We start from the raw sequence: 27,147 nt of genomic DNA on the forward strand, positions 1-27,147 counted from the left end.
AAGCCTCATCCTGAGGCGGGGGCGGGGGACCAAGACTGAGAGCCGCCTCCTCCGCAATCCCCCGCCCCGCGGCCCCGACGTTTCGCGCCCCTGCCGTCCCCCATTGGCCGAGGCGCTCGCCAATCCTGGAGCAGCGGCCGGCGAGCGGGCCCTGGTTGGTGGAGCCGGCGCTGGGCCCCCCTCTCGCTCCGGCCAGGCCCCCAGCCGGGAGGGGGCGTGGCCGCGGCCGTGGCCGGGCCGGAGGCGGCGTCGCTGGCGCCGCTGCGTGCGGGGCGGTGCGGGGCGGGGGTGCCGGGCGGCCGCGGCGCGGTGGGACCATGGAGCTCGGAGCGCGGCGCCGGCGCCGGCGGCGGAACCGCGGACCGGTGAGTGCGGGCTGCGGCCGGCCGGCTCCCTGGCCTTGACCCCTGCCCTGCTTGGCTCCGGGCCGGGCGGCTGCCCCGCGGGAGAGGCGGGCGCGGACCGGGCCCCGCAGCCCCGCGGCCAAGTGAACTTGCTGCATCGCCCTGGCGCTCGGGCGTGCGGCGGGCCCACTGCGGCCGCGCCGCCGCCCGCGCCTGCCCTGCAGCCCGGCGCATCCTCTCTGCCGGCTCCCGCGCGGGCCGGGGCTTCTCGCCGTCTCCGCGCGGCCCGGCGCCGTTCTCGCCCGCGCCTGCCCCCCAGCCCTCGGCCCCGGCGCTGCCCGGTGCGCGCCGCCCGGCTGCGGGACAGGCGCCCGCTCTCCGGGCCGCAGGTGGCGCCCCGGCCTCGGCCCGCGCCCCATGCACAAGCCCGGGGCTGCCCGGCGTCTGGGACCCTCGCGTCCCTCCGGGCTGCGCGCGCCCTCGCCGCATCTGGCCCAGTCCCCGCGTGCCCGCTGCCCGGGTCCGGCCCTCTCTCCTTGGCTTCGCCCTCTCCGGCGCCCGGTGCCCCCTCCCTCGGGGCTGCGGGCGCGCGTAGTCTGGGCCTCGGCAGCCCGAGTGCTGGGAAAGGGTCGGTAGCCCGCGAGTGGCGCGCTGCGGGGACGGGGCGCACGCCGGGGCCACCTCGCGGGGATGCATCCTCCCCCGGAGGCTTTCCCCGCGCGGCCGGCGGGGCCGCGGGGCCCGGCTCTCGCTCCTCCTCCGCGCCGGAGCCTGGGCGAGCGGAAAGCCTTTGCCTCTCCGTGTGGTGCTTACAGGCAATGGCGATTTCTCCTTGGTTCAGCCTCTCTGCCGGGATAGTTCCCTGGAGGAGAGCAGAGTTCTTAATTATTAAGAAACGAAGCCCCGGGTTTAGGGATGAATGGAGCATCTCAGTTCTCAGCTGCTATTGGGCGGATTAGGAATTCCTTCTCATTTGGGGATTAATTTAAAATTTGCAGTTACGACCAGCAATAATTTTTGAGTTGTTAAAACCTGAAAATTAGAAAGGCCCGTTTTCGCTTTGAAGCTGTTCAAATCAAATGCATCATGGGGCAGGAAATAGTAACTCGAGAATTGGAATCCACATTTTTTAAGGGAAGGAGCTAGCCATTAGACATTCTTTGCATCTTAAAAATTAGATTTGCCTAAAACTTAAAATGTCTGCTTCTCTATCAAAACTAGGTTCAAAGTATTACCATTGACTATTCTGTCGCCTCTAGGGCGAATTCTGTTGAACGCCGGATACTTCTTTTTGTATATGCTTTACCTAACTTTGCTTTTCTAGCAGTGAAACAATGTGATGATTCTTTAAAGCTGGTTCTTTTATCTGCTTGAGAGGTTAAACAAAAGAAAGCTGGATTTGGCTTTTCCCATAGGCAGCCCTCATTGTGTGTCTGGTCTCCTTTATAAGAGCGTCCACATAGTCCTCATTTTTCTTCATTTTTAAAGACCTTCTTAGTTTATATTCATGAGAGTTGTGCCTTTTCAGATGTTTCAAGCTCATTAGGTTGGAAAGTTCGGTTAGCTTTATAAATTTACTGTCTGACCTGTCATCACTGTGTTCTTAAAACAGTGGAAAGAAGCTTGTTCTAGAACTGTCTACATATAAAAATTATCCTTCCACTTCTGGTTACTGACATGAAGTTGCTTTATAGCACTGCTTTATCTGTTTGCCTAAAATTTGTGGCCTAGCAGTCAGTGATCCGCTACAGCATTTTTACAGAGCCTGACCGTAAGTGTGCAGCAACGCACTTGTCTGAGTGGTCCTGCCAACGTCGTGACCTCCCGTCTCTTCTTAGTGTGTCCTTCTAGGTAGACCTGCTCTACCCTTCCTGTAGAAACCTTTCGGTTATTGGAACGTTTCCGTTAAAACAATTGCCTGTTCTGAGTATTCAGAGAATTGTCTAAGCCGGTGAGCCAGTGCTAGTGGTCTTTGAGAGTTACTAGAACTTTCTCTGAGGAATACGTGAGGTTGTGTTTTCCGCCCATAACGCTGTCACCACGTGTTCTCGGGAGCGCGTCCGGGGCGCTGACCTCACATGCTCACTTGTGTCTTCAGTCCTTTTCTCTCAGGGGCCGGTTTTCCTCTTCAAGGTCGGGTCTTTGTGGGACCTGCTCTTGCCGTTGGACACATGCACCCCGCTTCAGGGCTGGTTCCTTTCCCTGACTTGATGTAGGCTGGTAATCCAGGACGATTGTATACCAGCAATGCACGAGTAGTGCGCACTGTGAAATAAAGGGTCGCTCTAGAGACAGGCGGGTAAGGCGTCTCGGTTCCCCCTTCCTCGCCCGTGGCCGCCCTAGTCCCGTTTCTTTCTCCAGAGGCGACCGCACTTCATACTGTGGGGTGTGTGTAGCCTCCCAGATTTTTTCTAATATATTTTTTAAAATTTAAAAACCATTTAGTGAATGCCTGTGAAGCCTCAGGCACTGTTTTAATACCGGGGTTGCAGAAATAAGAGGTGAGAGCTTTCAGGATGTTCATGGTGTTGCGATGCAGTTTCCGTGTGGTGTGGTCAGCGAGGGGACAGGGTCAGCAGTGAGGGACATGGGAGCATCACACAAGTGGCCGGATTGACTCCTTCACGGGCTTTGCTCATTCAGTGTACCCCAGAGTTTATAATGCTTTCTGGGGACACAAGGGTCACAAGGCAGACACCTCTGTTCAGCGCAGTCTCGGCTGCTGTTAGCCGTCGGTTATAAGTGCAGCATGCGGTGAGTGCCCGGAACCAGCCGCTCCAGGAGCTCGTAGGATGATGACCAACCCGAGCTTAGGGGCTGTTCAGGGAGATGAGAAAATCCTCCCCAAGAAGTCCAAAAGGGGACTTAGAGACTGCGCTGAGAAGAGAGAGTATAGAGAGAGGCTGGTCGGGGAGATGGTGCATTGGAGCAACTAATTCGCATCCTGGTTAGAATGTTGGTGTGGCGGAGGGCAGGGCAGTGGGAGAAAGAGATAGGAGGGGTGACTGGGGCCACGGAAAGGCTTGTGAGTCCCGTTATGTGGAGTTTGGCCTCCTCTGTGAGTTCTGGGAAGCAGTGGAAGAATTCTGAGCCAAAGATGGACACAATCAGATGTGCCCTTGGAGGACGGATGGATGGGCAAGGCTGGAAGGAGGGGGACTTGGAGAGGTAGGATGTGGTTTTTGGTTGGGGGGAGGCATTGGGAGAGGGTGGGGTGGGGGACAGGGCCAGTCCTGGCTGGGCGGTTGGTGGGTGGCGGTGCTGACTTTGGGCAGCAGTCATCCCAGGGGGAAGATGGTGGCACTGTCAAGTTCATGGTGCCAGTGGGATGTGGTACTGAGTGGGCAGCATTGGGATCTGCATATCGGGAGGTGCCTGGACTGGAGACACATGCGTGAGACTTCTTAGCACCAGCTGCCAAACTCCCTGCCACATGAACTTGCAGGGAGACTGTGGCATATTGACTTGTGGCAGGAGACGCAGAAGCCAGTAACACCTGTCAACCTTGTGGGAACCACCTGCTCGGAGTGGTCACCAGTTTCTGCAGTTGTTTGCACCAGGTTCCTTTTGATGACATCATCTTTGCAAGGCTGGGTTTGCACTGGTTGCTGTTCCTTGTGCGAATCAGTGTGGAATAGGAGTGAAGGAGGTTGTATCCAGTCTGACTCCAAGATTTGAGAAACTGTAAGGTGCTCCACACGTGCACCCAGGCCATCAGTGGTTTATTTAAGAGTGAAGTAAATATACCATCTTCTGTCCGTTGAAGTGTGCTTTTTCAAACGGGTGCTAAGTTGCTGGGAGATAAACGCTTGTTATTTGACCACGTCTGAGGATTCTGCTACTCAGGAGGCACCTCTCCTCATATTCAGCGGTGCAGTGAGCAGAGCGTTCCGGAACCTCGACTTCTGCCTGCGTTTGCTGGTGGAGGCTGTGGAGTAGGTTGGGTTATTCAGGAAGCATGTGTTTGAGTGAGAAAAGGGGTCAGGTAGGATGGGTTCTGAGCGATTTGTGTTTAAAAGGTAAGCGCCCTTGCTGAGACTGAAAGGATGGGGCCGGGGGCATGAATGGTGTCTGGGAAGCCACGGTCCAGGCAAACCTCAGCAAAGAGGGATGATAACATAGGTGACAGCAGTGGTGACTCAGTGATGGGGACAGGAGCGAGGCGGCCAGTTCGTAAGAGGTTTTCCTTGTGCACAGGGGCCAGGAAGTGGGGGGAGTGTGGTGGTGAAAGGGGACGGAGGGGTTTGAGCACGTTAAAGGCCCGAGAGAGACAGTGCTCGAGAGAGACCCGTTAGGTGGTGGCTTCAAAGTCTCCACTGGGATTAGCCCTGGGACGCAGGGGCTGATTCTGACAGGAGGCGTCTCGGGGAAGCCTTACCGCTGGGGGAGAAAGGGTGACGGCGCTGCAGGGGGAGCCAGCCGAGGGAGGCTGGGTTTGGCGGGCCTGGTGCGGGGCAACTTTATTTTCTCTTATTGAGACAATTCTAAGGTGCTGTTTTCCTTTAAGGCATGCGTTTCCCAAGGGTGTGTTTGCCTTCACACGGCCTTGTCCTTTTCTAGGTTCTGGTGTCTTGGAGGGCACGCGGGCGGTGACTGTCCTCTCTGGGGCCGTCCTGTCCTGGCAGGACTTTCTCTGCTCCTCACCTGAAGGCCCGTCTTGTTTGTTTTGTGTTGGAGCCTGTCTCCCTGACTTAATAGATGTCCCTAGATAAGAATATTTTTCTACACTCAGAAGTCGCTCCTCGTCTTTGGAGCCAGCCTGTTCCATTTCTCCTTCTCCGGACCTGGGCCTCTTCTCTTTGACGTTAGCTCTTGGCTTCTCTTAACTTTTGACTCTTTTTTTTTTTTTTAATTTGGAACATCCTGAACATCCCAGGGTATTTTCTCATCTTTCGGGTCTCCTTCAGAACTCTGGGCCTTGACTCAAGAGCTCAGCATCCGGGATGATTCCTCAGCTTTTTAACAGTGAGAGTTTCCCTTGCATCTGTTCTTAAGTGTCCTCTGACCTCCTGGAGCAGTGGCCTTGAAATTAATCTAGAGGTGTCTTCTGTCGCGTTATATATTCTGGAACTTTTTCAGTGTTTGTTTATTTATTTTCTTTTAGTTTTTGCTTTCTGTTTCTTTCCGAGCGGCCCACAAACGTTTGGTTGCCTGCTTTGTACCATTTTGATTACTAGTGGCGACACTGTTGATGTCGCCAAGAGTCTGTCCTCAAAGAGCTAGGGAGGCCAGAGAGGGTCGATTGTCTTGTTAGCTGTAAACTCCTAGTGGGCAGGAGCCAGACCGCGCGGTGCCTGTCTCGGTAGGCATGTTCTAGCTTTGGGAAATAACCTCCTATAAAGACCGCGTTAGGTCACAGCCTTTGCTCAGAGTGATAACACTGGCTGCCTTCCCCTAGGTATTGTGACCTCTGGTCTTTAAGTGCTTCTGGTTTCTGAAACCCGTATTGGACTTGTAAAAGTTGTGCTCTGGTGCAAGCCGAAGATTTCAGTATCTGCTGCGACGTTTCCATCTTGGTTCGCCTCCCAGCCTCCTCTCAAGCAGGGCTAGTACCCACTTTGCGCACACGAACAGTGCAGTCCTGTTGCAGCATAAAAGTGTGGACGTGACTGAATGTGAACTGGAGTCCACGTGGCCGTATATTATCAGCTAAATGGATGAAACAGTGTATTCTTTGCACATGGAAGAGCTTCGTCAAATACCTTTTCACTGACTGAATATGTTCCAAATTTGGTTCATGGCTGTAAGCAGAACTCTGTCCCTACTGTGTAATTTTAATAACTTGCTCTGAGTCATTTTGTGCTACTAGTACCACACTTATTGTTTCAGTTCCTTTGTGCACAGTCGTTTTTGGTGTTTGCCTGTTTGGTGATGTAGTCCTGGGCTGGGGGATTACTAGGCAGAGTTCAGCTTTGAATTGACTTTGTAACTCTTTGCCGCCCAGTATTCTTTCCTCAGTTTAGAATTAACGCTTTCGGAGAGGCTCAGGGATTTAAAGTTGCTCCCTGTGGTGCATGGAAGGAGTAGTGTCTGAACACTTAGGGAGCAAGGTATCTAGTCCTGGGGGAGGAATGACATTAACCAGAGAGGTTGCAAGGAGAGAGGGAGCAGCTCATGTTGGTCTCATCCTGGGAGAGGCTGTCCACAGCCTAGAAAGAGGAGGAACAGACTCGCTTTCCGTCTCTACAAAGTAAGATCTTAATTTGAGGGGAATGATTGCAATTTTTCAATATAGTACATCCATCTATTTCAATGGCAATAGGAAAACAAATGTCTTATAACCATCCTTTTAGATTTAAAACATATCTTGGTTCTTGGTTTTCCATAGTATTTTTGTATTTGCATTTTGTACATCTTTTCATTACCCTGATTATTGATTTAAAGACCAGCAATACACAGAAAGCCCCAAATTCCCCCGTCACCCGCCTTCGTATTTTAACTACACACTGCAGTCAACTTGGATTCCAAAGGCCCTACTGAAGCAGGACTTGCTCTGTGAGATATTCCAGGGAGGAAGACTGTTGAAATGTTACTCCTTTTTAAAGGTTGGCGTGGTGATTTTGAATGGTCACAAGGTTTATCAGCGATGCTGAAGGCCCATCCCCTGCCTGAGCTGTAATTAAAAACGGATAGCTTCTGCACTGGGTGTCCATTGCATCACACAGGCTGACAGAAACCTCTTCCATTTCTCATATGTCCAGTTCCTTGCAGGCCGTCCCTCCAAAAAGAAAATTACAGACACAACAAAATCTCAGGGCGTCATTTAAAAGAATTGTGTACGGATGAGGCATTAAAGGGTTTAGAACAGAATTTTTCTTTTAAGCTGTATTTATGGCTACTTTTTCCTGCTATGCAGTTTAGAAGTTTGTGGTTTTATTTCTGAGGCTGTTTAGTTTCTTAAGATTGGCAGATTTCATCTGAGACAAACAATATTGCCCTGCATTTTAATGTTTATTCAGCATTTTTCTCTTTGTGGACACTGATATAACTTAGATCAACTGTGTAAGTGGAAGTTCCAAGTTTTGTTTAAATGGAATGTGTCCTATATCCAAAATAGTGGGGATTTGTCTCTCTTGGCCTCCATTAAATAAAGATGTGAATTAACTTACAGGAAATCCTCATAATAATAAAGCTGTAAGCTGTGTATAAATAATGAGAATCAAAACTCCGTGAGGATCAGGAATTAAAACAACAAAACCCGTGCTTTCAGTGACAGTCAAGCCTCCCAAGTCAGTGTCGTAGACGTGGCGGCTTTAATAATGCAAGCCGTCAGTGACTCAGCACAGGAAGCATCTCTAGGCTGGCAGTGGTGTGTGGTGGAAGCTCTGTTGAATTCAGTTTATTCCTCTACTTACAGGTAATTTGAAGGCTATTGTATTCTGCCGCCTCTTGATGCTTGAAAGTGTGGGTCATGTGGATTTTTTGCTTTCCTTATAGATGTTTTGGAGGGAGGTTGTACGGAGAGATTTGAAATCACATGGACAAAATCCTCTAAGCCTGGAAGTCCTGCTAGGCCAGCTAATCTTAATATCTAATATTGTCAAAGATGTTGCAAGAAAAAAGAATTACAAGACAGTCTCATTCATGAACATACCTGCAAAAAATCCTTAAAAATAACAATTAGATCTGTCAGTGTAAAAGGGTAATATATCATGAGCGATTTGTGTTTATTCTAGAATGTGGTGTTGGTTTAACATTCAAAATCCAATATATCCCACCATATTAATGAAGGAGAAAAAACTATGCAGTCATCATTAGATGCAGAAAACACTAAAATTTAATATGTATTCACGATGAAAAACTTTTAAGCAAACTAGGAAGAGTATCAGAAAACTTATAGCAAATATCTTATTAATGATTGAAATAATGAAAAGTTATCCTCTGAAATCGGGAATGAGATAAGGATGCTTTTATTACCACATTTAGTGAACATCATGCTGTAGGTTCTAGCCAGTGCAGTAGATTAAGAAAGAGAAATAAAAGATACAAGAGTTAGAAGAGAAGAAAAAAAAAACAATATATGCAGGCAATACTATGTGTATGTAGAAACATGCAGAAGAAGTAGTAAGTTATTAGACTTAAGATGTATATTTAGAATAGTTGCTGGATTCTCATAAGCAATTAGAAAGTGAAGTAAATAAAGCTACTATTTATGATAGCATTAAAAATCCAAATATATAGGAGTAGAGCTAGCAAGAAATTTAACAATAACTTTACATCAGAAACTGTAAAGTATTTAGAGAATTTAAGGAAGAGGTAAGTAAAGGAGGAGTACACCATGTTCATGGATTGAATAACTAAATACAGAGATGTCAGTTCTCTCTACATTGATCCGTAGATCGTGTTCAGCCCGAGTCCATAGCCTGAAAAATTTGGGGTGGTGGTGGAAATTGACTATTTTTAAAATTTATTTGAATGTAGAGGGCCAAGAATTTTAAGATGCTCTTGAAGAATAACAGGTGGCAGGACTTGTCAGATATCAAGAGTTTATAAAGTCATAATATTTAGGAAGTGTGGTATTGGCATAATTATAGGCAAACAGATTGATGAAACTGAATAGAAAGCCCTGAAACAGACCCACACATGTAGACATTTAATTGTTAAGTGCAAAATAGTTTGGAAAGGACAGTCTTTTTGATAATTGGCGCGTGATCCTGAGATGGATGTCTGTAAGTGACATTTGACCCCTACCTTATACCATGCATAAAAATCAATGCCAGAGAGACTATAAAGGTGAAAGATAAGAAAAAAAAAATAATATAGGATAGCTTCATGACCTGGAGTAGGGGAAAATGTCATGAACAGGAAGCCCTGACCATGAGTAAATGCTAAATTCAACTAAATTAAGAACTTCTGTTTGTTAAAATATACCATTAAGACTAAAATGTAATCCATAGGCTGGAAGAGAATATTTGAATCACAGGTAAACTGACATGTCTCCTACCTTGAAAATTGAAAGAACGGCAGAAATCAATAAGAAAACCAGCTAATCCAACAGAAAAAAATGGGTAAGAGATTGGAGTAAGCCCTTTACGGTTATGCAAATATAGACATACACATGGCCAGTGAACATGTGAAAAGAAGCTTAAACTCATTAGGATTTGGGAAGTACAGATTGAAATAATCCTGACCATAGAGTCATCAGATTGGCTAAATTTGGAATGAGCAGCAGTCTGTCGTGTGGACAACACGGAGGACCTGGTGCTTGTATACCTGATTGATGGGTGTGTAAATTGGTACAAACATGCTGGAAAATTGTTGAGCGTGGTTTACTAAAGTTGACAATTCACATACCTTATGAACCAGAATCTCTTCTGGGTATACAAACCCCCACCAGAAATGTGTGACTACCAGGATACATGTGTGGTGCTATTTGTAGCATCATTGTTTGTAATAACCCCATTTGGAAACAACCCAGATGTTCATCAGCAGTAGAATGATTAAGTTGTGGTGTATTCATACACTATTCGGTGACAGAAATGAAGAAAAATTAAGCTACATGCAACAACAATGATAATCTCACAGATTTAATTTTGAGCAAAAGATGCTAGATGTAACAGAATCCATAACTGTGAGATTTTATTTAAATAAAATTAAGAAGAGATGTTAGGAGGAAAGTGGTTACCTTTGGGACAGAGAAAAGATTAATACCTGAGCAGGGCATGGTGGGCACTTCTGAGGGCGTTCACAATGCCCTATTTCATGATCTCAATGGTGGTCACCTGGGTTTGCCGACTGTGTGACAGTTCTCCAGACTGTACATTTTTGAGGCCATGAACTTTTCTGTGTATGTGTAATACTTCCAAGAAAAAAGTTTTAAAGGTTTAAGTAGAAAAAGAAAAGGAGATATTTGAGTATTCTAATTTTTTTTAATGTAATTGAAAAAAAAACAACTCTGTTTTCACCTTGGCAATCTGGAATTTCTTTAATAGCTGGATTTATTTTATAGATTACGTTTATACTCATGTTTGGATATAGCTCTCCTTTTCAGTTCATGTCAAGTTTTAATTTGACTCATTTTTAAGTGATAATCTTGTCAGTGATAATCAGCTTGGTTTTTGAGCCAGCTCCTCCCCTCTTCCCGTCTCTTGGGAACTTTACTGCTACATACTTTGGAATGATGGTACATCATATGGTTATGTAACGTCTGTTCTTGCTGTCTTGAGAAAGATATAAGACAGTGGTTCCCAAATTTGCACAAAAGAATCACCTGAGGATCTTAATTTCATTTTTGATTGTTGCCCTTCTGTAGAAAAACACTTAATTTTTTTAAAAATAACTTTTTATCTTGAGACAGTTGTAGACTCAGGAAGTTGCAAGAGTGGTGCAGAGAGGTCATACGTACCCTTCACCCAGATTCCCCCAGTGGTAACGTCTTGTATAACTATGGCACATTATCAAGACCAGAAAATTGACATTGGTGCAATCCATAGACCCTATTCACTAGTTTGTACTGGTGAATTTTACTAATCTGTACATGCACTCATTTGTGGTCCTATGCACCTTAATCTCATGTAGGGTCATGTAACCACCATTGAGTTGTGGACTGTCATTCCCACAAAGGAACCCCTTCATGCTTCCTCTTTGTGGTCACTGTGGTTGATTGCTGTGTATTGATCTGTATCTTGTGACCTTGTAGAACCTGTCTTTTAGTTCTAGTAGTGTCATCATGGATTCCCTGGGACTTTCTGCATGTAGGATCATGACATGCAGTAGTCATGAAACTGACTAGAAAGGCAGTTTTAATTCTTTTCTGATCTGGATGGTCTCCTTTTCTTTTCTTTTACTGCACTGGGTGGAAGCTCCGTTACAACACTGAATAGAAGTGGTGAGAATGGAGATTCTTGCCTTGTTCCTGATTTTAAGGGGAAGGCATCAGCCATTCACCACGAAGTATGATGTCAGTTGTAGTTTTCATAGAAGACCTTTATCAGGTTGAGGAAGATTTTTTTCAATTCTTAGTTTGCTAGGAGTTTTTAATCACAAATGGGTGTTGGATTTTGTGAAATGCTTTTTCTGTGTCTGTTGAGATGGTCCTATGACTTTGTCCTTTATTAATAGGACATACTGTACAAATTGATTTTTTGGAGGTTAAACCAACTTTGCATTCCTGGGATGAATCCCATTTGGTTGTGGTATCTAATTCTTTTTATATGTTTCTAGATTTGGTTTGTTACTATTTTGTTGAGGATTTTTGCAACTAATTCATGAGGGATATCAGTTTGTAGTTTTCTTGTGATGTTTTGGTCTGGCTTTGGCCAAGGGGTAAAACTGGTTTCATAGAATAGTTAGGAAGTATTTCTTCTTCTAGATGAATTTGTGAAGGATTGGTATTTCTTTTTTAGATACTCATCTGTGAAGCCATTTGGGCCTGAGCTTTTCTCTGTGGGAAGATTTTAAATTACTATTTTAGTCTCTTAACTTGCTATATGTTTATTCAGCTTTTCTCTTTCTTTTTTTAGTCAGTTTTATTAATTTATATGTTTCCAGGAATTTCCCTTTTCATCTAAGTTGTCTAGTTTGCTTGCATAAACTTCTTCAGAGTGTTCCCTTAGAGTCCTTGTGAACATTTTTATGGCTGGTAGTGATCAATGTTTTTTCTTTCGTTCCTGATTTTGCCAACTTGTGACTTCTCTTTTTTCACGGCCAGTCTAAAGGTTTGTCAGTTTTGTTGATCTCCTACCATTTAGGTAGGATTTAACCTCAAAATTGTTAAAAATGATTTGTGACTGTTTTGATTATAGAATTTTAGAATGATGATTGTCTGGGACTGTCTGGGACTGTCTTTCTAATGTGAAACTGCAAAACAAGAAGAGAGAAACCAAATTAAAGTACAAAAGTAAGTAAAATATATAAGCTAGAGAAAGGGAAGGATGTGATGATTCATTATAAGCAAATTATTTAAATATAATCATTATTATTTTTTGCTTACCTTTTATTGAGTAATTTTGGATGATAGACATATAAAACTCAAATATTTCAGTGTTCCATAGATTATATAGGTGAGTAGTCTGGTTCCAGACAAAGGTTAAATTGAAATGCCAAGAACAGGAAATAAAGTTGAAAATAATTTAAAAAAAATTGAAAATAATTCTTCCTCTTTACTGAGGAGACATTTGTATTTTGGTTTGTTTTGCAGATGCGCCAAAATCTTATATACGTTATCACTTTGTCTATTTTATCTTTTTTTTTTTTTTTTTTTTGTCTCTTTGAACTCCTTTGGCGGGGGGAATGAAAAAAAGACAGAAAAACACGAGTCTTTGCACCCTGCTCCCCCGTGCCCCCACCTCATGGTGGATCTTCAGGCATGATGCATAATGCCTTGTGATGCCCCCTTCCCACCCAGAGACGACACTGCGGACGGTTCGTGTGCTCACTGTGCGTGTAGTCTTCAGAAATGAATGAACGAGCCCAGAAAAAATGAAACAGAATTGTGCCAAAAACACATGATTTCTAGACTGACTGCGTTTCTGAAACCTTAGATGTCGAAAATGAGAGATGCCTGCATTTGTAGTCGTTTCTTACTGTGTATTTTTGGCTTTCTAGTATGTAAGATTGCACTTAAAAATAACCGCTTAGGTTTTTCCCTTGAGAAGAGTATTAGGATGGATTCTTATTAATATGAATGTGTCCCAAAGTTGGCTTTCATGTTTGGTTTTTTCCCCTCTGAAGTGCTGTAGCATAATGCAGCTTAAAAATATGTGCAGTTTCTATTTCTATCAGGAATGTCTGAAAGAGCCTCAGTGAATGGTATTCCACTCTCAGTGGGCTTTGTATAAACGCGGCCAAGCATTAGACTCATATGCTTTTGAAGGTCCAGTTAGCATTCAGATATTATTCTGAAGTGTTGGGTTTCATGTAATACATTTTGGAGCTTGTTGACCCCCCCCTCCCCCCGCCAACTCTACTGTCAGCCTCAAATTGTTTCTGGTAATTTTGGAATTTCTCTTCTCTCTCTTTTTTTAAGGTTATGTTTGTTTTGCAGGCAGTGGTTGTTGGTGAAATGGGGGGACACTTCCTTGTCCAGATGGAGAGAATGTGATTTCTGTTCCTAAATTGAGTAGAATTTTATTTATCCCGGTCTTCTCATTGAAGTACTAAAATAAATCAGAAGATTCCACAAATTTCACTTAAATTTAAGTTTCTAGAACGTCTGAAGTGTTAGGGATAAAACAATACTGAGTTAAACCGCATTTGAGGAAAGTTGAATGAATACAAACCAGAGCGGTGTGGGTCGGCCGGAGCTCTTCGGTCTGTTTTGTGCCCCCGCCCCCAGATGCAGAGATGGTAAAGACTGTATCCTAAGGTTATATTCTGATGCTGTCTTGTTGTTCAATCTAGGAGTTTCATAACTTTTTTGTCCCTAATATCTTCTTGCGACCTTATGTAAGTTGTCCAGTTAGCGTCAGTTTTCTCACTTCGCCGAGATTTCCTGTATGCATGTGTATGAATGTAAGTATTTCATGGGCTTCTTACCTTGAGTTTTACTTTTGCTAATAATTGCTCCTTTTGGAAGGAAAATAAGGGCTGAACTTCACAAATGCATATTGTGGTGGGAGGAAGCCGCAGTGGCTGGGTCAGCCAGAGAAGCTGGAGATGGACTAGGAATTGCCACATTTCTGAGAAATTAGGATGGAGAAATCAGTTGGAAGCTTTCACTCTGGTTCCAACCAGCGTCACTCATGACCGGCTGCTGGGCGTTCTGATGAAAATTTTATTTAAAAACAAGGCTACAAAACCACTGCTCTGTGGGCAAGGGCTCCCAAGTTGTGTTATCAGGGAAGACAGTCAAAGCTTCTTGGCTTTTAATTTTTAATTCTCACTCACCAGAGATTCTTTCCTGGACAGCTGTTTGCTGGACTCCATGCCTGCGAGGCTCTGGGATCAGAGCAGAGGGGCTGTATGGAGCACTGAAGAGAGAGGACTGTGCAGAGGTGATCGTTCAGCCTCTGCTCTGGGACAGGACATTAGCAGGTGTGGACTCAAACGTGTTGGCTGCAATTGCCCTTGGGTCTTAGAAGCAGGAGTAAAGGCACCCTCTCTGATTGGTAGGTAGACGCGTGGCTCCTGGAGCCTGAGTTCTGTGATACATCCGATTCCCCTTGCCAAGTTCTCGAACCAGATTTGTGGCTCCCCTGAAGCAGACGTGTAGGGCTTGAGGGATGGCGTCTGTGGGTCCCCTTTCTACCCGTTTAGTGCTTCTCTCCTTATTGTTCTTTTCTCTTTTTTGCCTGCCTCTGACAGATGCTGTCTTGCCTGTTGGAGCACCGTGGGGTGTGCGTAAATGCCGTCCTGTGTGGATGGTTTCAGGCTCAGGGCTGGGTGACTGCTTGCCTCTCAGACCTGATGAGATAGAATTGCAACCCAGTCAAGAGCAGGGAGGAGTTTGCGGCCAGACTGATCTGGGGCCAAATCTTGGCTTTGCCATTTATTAGTCATGTAGTTTTGAGGCCATTTCTTTACTTCTGAAACCCTGGATTTCCTCATCTGAAAAAGCAATGCCTACCCCACAGAGTTGGTGTAAGAGTAAAGGAGGGCACGTGAATAATGAATGAAGGGTTGAGTTCTGTGCTGAGGACGGAAAACCGCCCAGTGATGTGCAGAATAAAGCACAACAGCAACAGCAAGGAAACTTCTCAGAAACCTTCAGACCTGGGTGTGCATCTTGGGGCCACACTTGGAAGAGAGGCGCAGGGCAGTCTCCATGTCCTTTAGCTCTTAACATGTCTCCTAAGAGGATAGGTAACTTGAGGGCATAATTAGTTATTGAGAAAAATGTTGACAGGCACCTTTCTGGATATTTAAAAGTGGGGCAGAAAGAAATTAATACTAAGTTAGTAATTTGCAGCCTGAGGTCTCAGTGCAAAGAGGGCAACAGCCATGGTCCCGCGGTTCTCATGATCTATGGTGTTAGGTGTCTTAGTTACATGATCAAATTTGATGTTTACAGCAGCCCTCTTTCTTTTCTTTTCATTTTTGGAGGGGGTGGTTAATTAGGTTTCTTTCTTTCTTTATGTCGAATGGAGGTGCTGGGGGTTGAACCCAGATCCTTGTGCATGCTAAGCACGCACTCCACCACTGAGCTATACCCTCCCTTCTTACAGTAACCCTCTAAGGTTGCGTTTTACTCAGATGATCCTGGTTTGCATGAAGGTAAGTTCCAGAGGCAGCGGAGAGAAGCAAGGATCAGAAAAAGCAGGATTCTTAACTACTCAGCCATAAAAAAAAGATAAAATAATGCCATTTGCAGCAACATGGATGGACCTGGAGATCGTCATTCTAAGTGAAGTAAGTCAGAAAGAGAAAGAAAAATACCATATGACATCACTCATATGTGGAATCTAAAAAAAGAAAGACACAAATGAACTTATTTACAAAACAGAAACAGACTCACAGACATATAGAGAACCAACTTATGGTTACCAGGGGGCAAGGGGGTGGGGAGGGATAACTTGGGAGTTTGAGATTTGCAGATATACACTATTATATATAAAATAGGTAAACAGCAAGGTCATACTGTACAGCGCAGGGAACTGTATTCAATATCTTATAGTAATTTATGGCGAAAAGAATACGAAAAGGAAGATATGTGTGTATATGGATGACTGAAGCACCATGCTGTACACCAGAAACTGACACAACATTGTAAACTGACTATACCTCAATTAAAAAAAAAAATACAAACCTGGTTAAGAAAAGAAGAACTAGGATTCTTTTCCGTAATGGGTGACACACAGAAAGGGTCGCCTGGGTTGCAGGTGGCAGGTGAATGCATAAAGCTGGGCGGGGACTCCTGATGGAGCAAGGGCCTTTTTCCCTCCAGCGTGTGCTATTATTTTGTCTGTATATTTCTTATTTTTGTTGTTCCTTGAGCAGTTTTTCCCAACAGTGGCCCTGAACACACTGCACAGTGGGTTTGGGGTTGTCTCTAGAGTCCCCTCCTGTGTTACGGTTACAGAAGGTCCCTGTCCCCCTTCTTAAAGCCTCGACAGTCGTTTGAAGCCACTTTTGCTTTCTCGTTGTTGGTCGGGAGGCTGTGGAGGACCATCTTCATCCCACCCCCCCACCCCCTGCCACAGCATGTGGTGACAGGCGTCGGAGGTGTGGCGTGGTTGCCCCTCGGGAGCCCTGGAGGGCGTGGCGTGCAGAGGCCAAGGGCTCCCCAGAGAAGTGATCTGCCCAGAGGCCCTGAGAGCTCAGTGCGGCCAAGTACATTTTGGGCTCAGTGCACTGAATCTCTGCCCTCCTGGAAGATCCTGCATTTTTGCCTAATGTTTACTGAAACCTCTGAAGTTTAAGTGGTACCCCTGGGGCTCTGCCTACCCACCCCTCCAAGAAAAAGAACAAAAAGACACTTGGTTTTGCCGGATTGTGGAGAGCCAGCTAGCATTACCACAGGGGCACTTCAGCGTTGGTTAGTCACAGGGGACCAGTAAATTAAGAGTGCGGGGCCTTTTCCTATTCCTCTCTTTAAGGGCTGATCGTTTCTGCTGGAATACAAATGAAACGTCTCAGGATTTTAAAGATCTTTGCTATGAAAATCCCTGACTGTGGCAAATGAGAATGTCTTATTATAATTCATGGGAAATAGTTGCCAAGAGTACTTCCCTAGAGCGCTTATTTTTAGAGTTAAAGTGTGCCTTCAATTTCCAGTACTAGGCGGCGAACATCATTTTTCTGAAACAGTAGTCATAGAATCTGGAATTAAGACTCTTTGGCCTCTGTGAACCGAATCTATATTTGATATCTTCGGTGTAGTATGTTGAGAGTTCTGGTTGTTAACCAAAGAATTATTTATTGCAGAAATTATTAAGGACAGCTTATTGGAATTGACTCATAATTTCATCCATTTCTTCACAATTACCAGGTAAAAGGATGATTTATCTTGAGTTCAGTCATTTCCTTAATTTAAAATAAGGAACTTATCAAATATGTTTCAGTTTTATGTTCAGTTATCTAGGGACATTCGTAGGCAGTGAAGAAACATGCGAGATAATTATTCAGGAATTTTACTTGCTAGTATTTGTGTGTTGAAGGTACATACGGGATAGGAGGCTTTGGAATCTCTTGCAAGGCCAGTGTTGCCCTGTGGACGACCTTCCAGAAAGTTGTAACTGTTTCAGAGCCTTTGTGAATAGAAAAATGGGAACAGACCCTCCTTTGACGGTTGAGATAGTCTGTGCTGTTTGGCTGGGGGGCCGGGGGAGGACCTGCATTCCATCCTCCGGGAAAAGGCGGTGTAGGGGGCAGAGTCCCTCTGAATCCAAGCTCCCGTCATCACATGCGTGCTGTTCTCCCAGGTGACAAAAAGGAAGAAAAACTGAAAACACTGACAGAAGTGAGTGAATATGTACTTGTAACAAGTAATATTTTCATGTTAAAGAGAAAGAATGAATTGGTAACACTTGGAGAAATACCAGACAGGGATAAAGGGGGAAGAGTCCATAGACGTCAGAATTACACGGTTTCGGGACCAAGACGATACTGAATAATGACCTGAGTTTAAATAGCAGCCTTCGCAGGACCCCGCTCGGCTGGTGGACTGCTGCAGTGGTGCCTCCAGGTTGGGGCTGAGTCACTCAAGTGTGGCCTTAAACTAACTTTAAAAAAATCGCGTGGTTAGTTATGACGCGCTTACAGCGGTATGGTAGGTAGGTGTGGTTTTGCTTTGTTGGTCACGTGGGGAGATATGAGGATGAAAACGTGACACGTGTCGCTCATGTTGACAAGGACATCCTTTCCTTACGGTTTGCTTGACTAATAAGTTAGATTGTACGCTTCTGGAAGGCAGAAGACTGGCTCTTCTTCCTCTTAGGGTTTGGCGTACAGCTTGCGTACAGCAGGTGCCTAATAGTCTCTGTGGACGTTACCAGTGAGGTCAGCATTCACGGCTGAGTTTGCATCGTGACTGTTGGGCCATGTATCGTACGGAATTTGGAGGAGTGCTGGGCTCGGTTGGCAAGAACCTGGTTTGAGTGCTGCTTGGAATTGTGATGCCCTGATGGGTCTTCATTTAATGCATAGTTTTGGTTGTTTATAGAATTTTCAGGAACAAAGTAATTTTTTCTTCAAGTAGTTTGACATTTGGATTCTTTTATTCAATCATGCTTGGAAAGACCTCCATTGCAAGATTATTTTAAAAACTCCTCTGTGTTTCTTCTAGTCCTTTGTTGGCTTCATTTAGGCCTTTGGTGGCAGGGGTAGGGAAGGACTCAGTTTGAGCCCCCCACCCCAACCCCGTAGTGGGTACTCAAATTGTTACCCGTTTATTGAGTGGGTACCTAATTAATGAGTAATCTTCGCTCCAGTGATTGGAAATGCCACATCCGTCTCATTCTGCGTTCCTAGATGTGTATTAGTCATTTTCTGCATTTTCTAACCTGTTCTGTTAGAGGTTTATTTACTCAGAAGTCAGCACCACACTGTTTTAATTTTCATAGATTTCTAGAGTCTAGGTGTCTGCAAGGGACGCAGTCTACTCTTTTGTCTCCTTTTTCAGAATTGTCTCTCTTTGCTTGTTTTCCCATAAGAACTTTAAACTCGGCTTGTGTAGTTCCTAAGAGGATTGTTGGGGATCCTCAGAGGCAGTCATCCATGTGATGAATGACACTGTGGTTCTTGGGGCCCCATCTGTACCGTTAAGTCTAGAGACTTGGTTTTAGACCTCGTTCTGGTATTAACTGGCTCTGTCATAAAAAATCATATTCATGTTTGACTATTTCGCAGGTGTTTGCAAGTGCTTTTAAAGAATCACTGTGTACTCACCGTTTTCCTTTACCTTCTCAACCTCTGGACGTAACTATTGTTAAGAATTCTTAAAAATTTTTTTAGCATCACAGAGGGGTCCTCGTCATTGCAAAAGTTGGAAGCAACTGAATTAGAATTCTCTAAGCTCTTTTTTGTGCTCAAATTCAGTTCTAAGTAAATGAAAGGTGGTGTATCACCAACCCAATCAAGGACGGAATTTAAATCTTTGTAGCCACTGAAAGGGCTACTCTACCCAGAGATACTGGAGAACTGGTTCTTGGCAAGATCATTTGTCTGTTTCTTTCTTTTGCTCTGTAAGCAGTTGGTGTTTTGAAAGGAAGCATATTGTCTAGATTTTCAAAGTTCTCTAAAAACAGGATGGGGGAGTGCGTTATTTTCGAAGCATGTAAACATGATTGCATCTTCAGCAGAATTAAGTGCTTTGAAAGCTTGAATTCTTTGTGTTGTCATTGTTGGCTACTGTGATTGAAGTAAGTATGTATATATCTTCTTCTCTTTTCTGAGTGTTCATTGTTAGCTTGGGCGAGAGCCCCTGGACAGAATGACTGTGGGAGAAGACAGTCAAGGCTGTGATGATTCTCAGGAGTCAAGCTTTACATTTTGAAGGGAAAATCACATCTGTAGTCTGTATGATTCTGTAACAGATTGGAAAATAACGGAACGAATGATGAGAGGAAATTGGCCTTCATCTGTTGGTGCATGTCAGTCAGCATTAAGTCAAAGTGAGTTTTTAAAATGAGGAGATGACAATTTTTTTTTTTACCCCCTTTGGAAAATTACTTTCAGGATTCATTGATTTTAAAATTGTTATAGGACTTAAAAAAAAAAACAAAACCCTGAAGCAATCTAGCCGACATCCTATAACCCTATCAGAGTAGTGTTCTGAAGCAGAGGGTGAGGTCTGGGATTTGCTGAGTCTGGTTACACCAGACTCAGTCTGTATGAGACGGAAGTCGTGTCTTCAGCAGGAGCAGATATGATAACCAGATAAACTGAAATTGCCGCTGTGAAATTAGAAAGATTAGAGAAGGGAGTTTAGGAAAGACAAGAATATAAGCAGAAACTAATCCTCCAGTATACGTCTGAAAAATTCGAAGTGGAAGTCAGTTTACTGAATCCAGACGCGGTTCGTGTGCTGAATAGGAGTCGAATGTGCCCGGAACGCGGGGCTTCTTTAGGTGAAGCTCTCCATGTGGGTTTCGTTTCCTTCGTTCAGGAGCTTGTGCAGTGAGAGTCAGCCAGAGTCAGAGTCTCAGATCCCATCCCTGGGAGGGAAGCTGACCGGCTCGTTATGGGTCGTGTCCGCCCCGTCCCGTCAGCTGTGGCCAGGGAGTCAGGGGAGGGGGCGGTGTCACAAAGTCCAGGGCTTAGGGAGTCCCCTGCGTGTTTCCACTGAACAGCACCCCGAACTTGCCTTCTGTTCCGGTATGCGATCACAGATTACATACACTTGGGGAAATACGTACTTTCCCCCTTAGAGTCTAATTAGATCTTGGGCACCCTTTGCAATCTGAAACAGCTTGATTTATCGCTTATACTTGCAACAGGGAAGTGTAAGAGTGCCTGTGTACCCCTGTCCCGGCCAGCACTGGGGTTTTCCACGTGGTTTGCTCTTTGCTAATATAAGTGAAAATGGTCTTGAAAGTCACGTGAGGGTGAGCATTTCTTCACGCCTGCTTTCCTGTTAATCCCCGGGTGGATCGTGACCTGGTTCCCATCTGTTTTTGTTCAGCCGAATTGCTGGGCAGCAGGGAGCCTTCTGTTTTGTGAAAAGATGCGTTTGGGAAAAGTTTCAACTTGTTCCATCAGACATCAAATATAGCACGAAAAACGGTTCATCTCGGGGTGGCTGGGGCGGCGCAGAGCAGGCAGGTGGCCACAGAGCACAGAGGGAAGTGATGGCAGAGCCAGGAGCCGTCGTGGTCGGGGCTGGCAAGCTGTGGCTGCAGACCGAGCTCCGCGGGCATCCATGACTGTACAGCTGGGAAGATCACTGCACTCGGCTAGTGGCAAAGACCCAGGAAGGCTGGGGATTCCAGGCTGGTACGGCGTTGGCTGTAGATGCTTCTGTCCAAGGGGTCTGGCTGGTTTCCCCTGAGCTGAATGCTCAGAGGGAAACCGGTACCATGATACTACTTTGGGAATGATTTTGCACACGTCTGGTATTTAAATCTCCCCTTCCATTATGTTGTTTCTCCAAAGCACCACAGAGCTGGGCTGGGTTATACCTGTGCCTCTCTCAAAATTAAACTAAAAGCAGTCATGTTGGTGGAGGCTGGGGTGCAGGGAGCCTTCCTCCGCAGAGCACATGCTGGACCTCCTGCTTTGGATTGTCTTGAACACAAGCGAAACCACACAGCTGGGCTGGATGTTTCCTTGGATCAGAACGTCCGTGCGCATTGCCGTCATGCCTCACACGCTGAATTGCGGCGAGGCGGTGCTGGGAAGGCATCGCCCTGTTCCCTGGGCACCCTTTCCTCGACTGGCCACCCTCCTGTCCTGGGTTTCCGCCAGTGCAGGCAAAGGTGACCTCATTAGCTCAGGTTACAGGAGTAGATGGAACACGTAAACATGCCTTTGTTCTTGTGTGTGTAACTTTCCCTCCCCCTGTGAATGAAGCCAGTTCCTTGGAGAAAATGGACACCGAGGCCCATGTCTGAATAGCACAACAGCAGTTTCTCATTAATATGCTCTGTCTGTCCTCAGCTTGCAAGACGCTGTCAGTATGTTCTGTTTTTAGTTGTTTCTGTGCTAATAAGATTGCTATCTCTTGCTCTCTTTATAAAAATGTAACATGGTATTTACTTTTGCTTCAGTAATTTTTAAAAATTTTGACCTTTTTTATTTAAGAAGAAACTAAAGAGAGGCATAAGGTGGAAAACTGATGATCCTTGTAAAATGTCTTTGTTCCTACAGATGTCATCTCCAAATGCATCTCTTAAGCCATAGATATCCCCTAAAAATCTACTCATAGAAAGTGATCTGGCTAAGATTTAAGGACAAGGCGGATCTAGATGAGATCCCTAGATGAGATCACCAAAGAAAAGTTCCAAGTAAATATATCAAAAATCTGGTGGTCTCATAATTCTCTAGTTACTTCTGCATAAAAAGTAGGAATGAAATGCCACACCAACTTTTGGCCAAAGCTGTTGACTGCGTGTTATGTGCTGTGTACTATTCTGGGCACTGGAGATACATCAGATAGCAAAAAATTTAAAATTCCTTGTCCCGCCCTCACAGCTGCCACCTTAATGGGAGAAACAGTAAATACGGAGATAACTTAGCTAATCACACGCGTGCACACAGGGCGTGTGGGACGATGATAGGTGACGTGGAGGAAGGGGAGTCGCTGAAGGGTAAGGAGAGGGCCAGAGGCAGAGGGGAGTGAGAGAGAGGCGAGGGCGGACTGGTGGAGGGAGGGAGGGAGGGAGGCAGGTACGTCTCTTAGGTCATCGTAAGGGTTTGGCTTTTCCCCGAGTGAGGCGAACAGCTGTTGGAGAGTTTCGAATGGAGGGGAGACATGACCAGACTTCCCCCTTGACAGAATTGCTCTGGCTTCTGAGCGGAGAGCAGGCTGTTGGGAGCCAAGGTGGAGACAGGAGAGGATAAGCTTTGCTGTATTACGGTTTTAATGAAGTTTATGATGTCACCTACCTCTGCAAAGCGCTCATATTTAGCCAATCTCTAATAGTATAATATCCTTCTGGAAGTTGACTTTTTAAAAAGCAAGTAATTAACATGCATTTAAATTATATTTACTTGTCAGGAAGTATTCCGGAATCCTTGGAAATACTTTTGTGCTTGTTTTTGCAGAGTGACTCCCAGGAGTTCTCCTCATGGAGTTATATGGTATTTTTACTTTACCATGTCTTCTCCGTCTCTAATACGAGGACTTCCCTGTCATTTATCTGTTGAAGAGTAATTTTCTGAAAGAGAAAGGTCATTCGATTGCGTGTGTGTGTTGAGTACAGGTTATTATCAAAGAGTGTTGCTTAGCTTGTGTTTGGAAGGACCTCTTGCCTTGGGGCATTTCCTGCCTTTCGAGGTACTCAGGAGTTCGTTCGGCCGCCGCCGCCGGGCACAGGCTCCGGGAGGCCTGTTGCTTTGTGTGCTTCCTGAGTTACCTTTGAGGGTAAGAAAGGTGAGAGCTTGTGAACGCTCTGCTTCCTGAAGATGCCGGAGGGTAAACCACAAAGGGCCAGACCCTTTCCTTTTATTTTAATCACTTTATTTTTCTTGACCATTTATGGAGCCACCTGGAACTTGCTTTTAGTTTTTATTTTGCATTATTTTTTACTATTAATCTTGTGGCTTAGTTATGGTAAGTCAATTTCATATTTTTAAATAGTTGATAATATCCTTATGTCACCTGTTATGTTTGCTTTATAAGCATTTATTTCCTCTGAGGTTCTCTTGCAGATTGATTTATTTACCCTTTCTGGGGCACTTACCAGTAAAATCCATGCTCCCCCAAAACAAGGAATTATTTCTTTTACTTTATTTTGTCCCCAGTACCTCGTATATACAACAGTACGTAGTAGGAATTCAACAAGTAATTCTAAAGAAATACCGTAGGTACTATTTTGTATACTTTCCCGCATAGTCTCACGTTGTGAGACTTTTATCGTGATTTAAAAGTCTTCCAAAATGCAACATAGATGGTTGTTTGACAGTGTATTTTATAGATCTGGCATAATTTGCTTTAAATTAATTCTTTTGTTTGGCATATTTTGTTTCTTCTGAGCTTCAGTGTTATAAGTAACACCAAAGGGAACATCTTTATGTATAGATCTTTGCACACATTTGTGTTTATTCCTTTGGGATGTATTACTAAAAGAATTATTCGCTGAAATAATGTAAGTCTCTTATCCTATACTGACAACAAAAGTGTAACAGTTTCTATTCCCACCGACATTCTAAGAGAGACCTCCTTCCTGGAATCTGGCCTCCAGCGCTGTTTCCTTCTCGTCTTGTCTTAATTCCCTTTGGCCTCCCACCTACTGTTCGTCTCTTCCCTTCCCGCAGTCAGGCCAGTGCTGACAGTTGGTGGACGCGTCCCCCCAGGCTCCCCTCTGTATTCACTAGGGATCTGGAGGTTCCCCTGCGCCTCAGCTTCACCATCTCCAAGGGTGTGATTATTACCTTCCCATCCAAGTCTGCTCCCTGCTGCTCTGTTCTCTGTTGAGATGAATGAAGGTTGAAGGTGTAGGTTCTCAGTTCTTCCCTCGTCCTCTGTATTCAAAGGTAATGAGTTACTTTCTAGGCGACTGAGATTTTGCCTTGTCTCTGGGGGGTAGTAATTTCCCGTTTCCGTCTCCTCTCGTGGGCGGTGTCCTTCTCTGCTCGCTCCTGGTGCTGTGCACTCAGCTCCGTCGGGGTGTGACTGGAGGCTGAATTGAATGTAGACGCATCGTAAAAGGTGACAGCCACGTTTATCAGTCTCGTTTGAGCACACGGGTCCCCTGCGGGGGAAGTTTATGGGCCCATTTGTTACAGTGGCGGCTGCTATACTGGATCCTTGGGGAGAAAACTAACTGAAGTTACTTGTTGAATTGCACCTGAAATCTCTGTGTCAGGTTTAGTATCATATAGAAAGCTTTGAGCTAGATTTTGATCCTGGACTATGTAAAAATTGTCATGGTAATTGGGAAAAAAGAAAAAACCCTCTGCAGTGCAGCATTTACATCTGCTGTTTCCATCTGATAATGTGCAGATTTCCTCAGTATTTTTGTGCATTTATGTAATAGGGTTTTTTTGGTCCAAATTCAAGATTCAGCATATTTAATGAAACTAAATGGTAATAATCCTGATTTGGTTGTGATCTCTTTGGTGTCTGACAGCAGGTGGCTTGCTGACTGCGTGGTGTTTTAGGAGGCTGTTGCAGTGTTTAGTCTAAGTTTGAAGAGTAAGGATGTTGGGTCATGGGGAGGTAAGAGTAGGTGCCACTGGTACCCAGGGGCACTCGTCCTCTTGGAGGAGCTGCGGGAATGCGGAACTCCAGGTGGGAGCTGGAGATAAAAAAGATGCAGCATCCCTTTTCAGTGGGTTGTGGACGCTCTGCAGGTCCCTGTGAAGGGCCAGCCTTGGCTGACGTGCTGTGGGTGAGTTAGAGAGTCAGGGTTGAGAGGACCAAGCAGGGCTGGAAGTTAAAGGTGTGGGTCCTGGCATGAACAGAAGCCAGGTGGACGTGGGAATCAAGGCAGGTCACATCAGGGAGCTGGAAACCATCCGGATGCCCAGGAGGTCAGGTGCGCAGGTGCCTAGGAACCGGCACACAGTCAGAAACCAGGGACCGTTTCTAGATGTGGGGGAGCAGCCAAGACTCAAGCCAGCTGAAGATGTGAAGCTGCTCAGTCAGCGCAGAGAGCACCTGTTTCATAGTTATTTACTGGCCTGGGACAGACTTCCAGGATTCTCTAACCAAGTTGTAGCTCAGAGTCAGGCCGTGGTTGGGATGCTGAAGTTAGATTTTGGTCTCCTTGGTGATCCTCTGATCGGTGGCATCATAACAATAAGCCAGCGTAGCCCTGTGATGTGCATGGTGTTCTAGACAGTACAGAGTGTGAGCTTCTATTTTTACCCTCAAGGGCTTCTCATTGTGTTGGGAAGACCGAACATGTGCATCGGAAGAGAAACCATAATGGAAAGGAAAGGTGTGGGTCACACCTGGGTTGCACTCACCATGAGTTCTCTGGGAGTTGGAGGAAGGGGTGGTCTGGCCGGGCGGAGGCCGTCCAGGAAGCGTGTGAGTCACAGGAGGGGCTGAGGTTGGAATACAAGGTGGGAGCTCAGGTGAGGAGGGCGTAGGTGCGTGCCTCTGCACCTGTACGTGCTGTTTCAGTCTTGCAGCTGTCTCCTGATTTGTCAGGTAGTGAGAGTAACATCTGCCTTGTTTGTGTCACGGCTGTTGTAGAGGTTAAACGAGATGATTTATGTGGAAGCCCTTTGTAAATGGCACCATATTCAGATGTAAGGTGTTATTAATAATTTGCCGTTTGCAGTGGGAGCCTGTTGGATGACAGCTCTGTTTTAATTCATTCATCGTACGTAAATGAGATTGTATTCTTGCAATCAAAGGTGTTTAATGAAGGTCGTGATTAGGTGTCGAGGGAGAGTCAAGAGACTGCTTTTAGGTAAGGTTCATATATATGTGTCTGCGATTTTACTTGTAAACTTATAAATACAGAATTATTTAGTGAAAGTTAATGTGTGATGTGTATCTGAAGTGTTCTACATTTTTGGCTAATAAAAAGGAGGCACATTTGACGAGTACGTTACTGAGCTGTGAGGAAACAGGAGTCCATTTAGTAGCAAAATTACATGACGCTTCTCGTCCCACATTCTGGAACAGACTATTTTTAGCCTCTCTTTGAATCAGTGACGAATTCCAGTTACAGGATTCAGTAATTAAAGCAGAGAAACATATAGCATCATTCAGGCAGGAAGATGTTTTTACTTGAGTTGGATCGGGCTCAGGGTTTAGACTGTTACCCTCTGGGTCTCCGGAATCACTGGTTTGTCGTCTCTGTGGGTCACAAGCAACAGGAATAGTGCCAGGACTTCGGCCAAGGACACAGTGTCCCCTTTTTAAGGAGGGAAGTCTAGAAAACTCTGGGATTTCTTAACCGGTGAGCTTGTGGTAACTGTGTCAGCAGCAGGATTCTGGAACAAGCGTTCAGGGACCCCTGGGCCTGCCCCGGTCTCCTGTCCTGGAGTCTCTGCCTTGGCCAGCCTTCCCCATCAGGGCCTCCGTCCCTCTGTCCCCCGCATCTGTCCTCCGTCTCCTCCGTTCTCAGGCTGCCTCTGAACATTGTGAAAGAAAACGACGTGAGGCTGCCAGTTGGTCCCACTCCACATTCGTATTTAATGGTTGGGGATTGTTCCATAATGTTGCTCAACAGCTTTTGGAGAACTTGCTCCCAGTCAGCAGTCTCCTCAGGCTGGAAGCTTTATTTTATCTCGTGCGAGTTATGGTTATTCTCTTTGTGCCCGTTCCGCAAAAGCTCATTAACTGTTTGGTGGACCTGCAGCGAGC

The 27,147-nt window shown here is 45.4% G+C and overlaps 1 protein-coding gene across 3 annotated transcripts in view; it reads left to right on the forward strand.

The window, feature by feature from the left end:
* Positions 1-228: 228 nt before the first annotated feature.
* WASF3 (WASP family member 3) overlaps positions 229-27,147 on the forward strand; it is a 77,484-nt gene continuing 50,565 nt past the window's right edge. For all 3 annotated transcript variants that reach the window (XM_074377953.1, XM_074377951.1, XM_074377955.1), the window contains exon 1: positions 229-365. The gene's annotated coding sequence lies outside the window, so the exon portion shown is untranslated. The remainder of the gene's footprint in view (positions 366-27,147) is intronic.

Source organism: Camelus bactrianus, chromosome 14 (assembly GCF_048773025.1).
Source record: "Camelus bactrianus isolate YW-2024 breed Bactrian camel chromosome 14, ASM4877302v1, whole genome shotgun sequence".
NCBI classification, from domain to species: Eukaryota; Metazoa; Chordata; class Mammalia; order Artiodactyla; family Camelidae; genus Camelus; species Camelus bactrianus.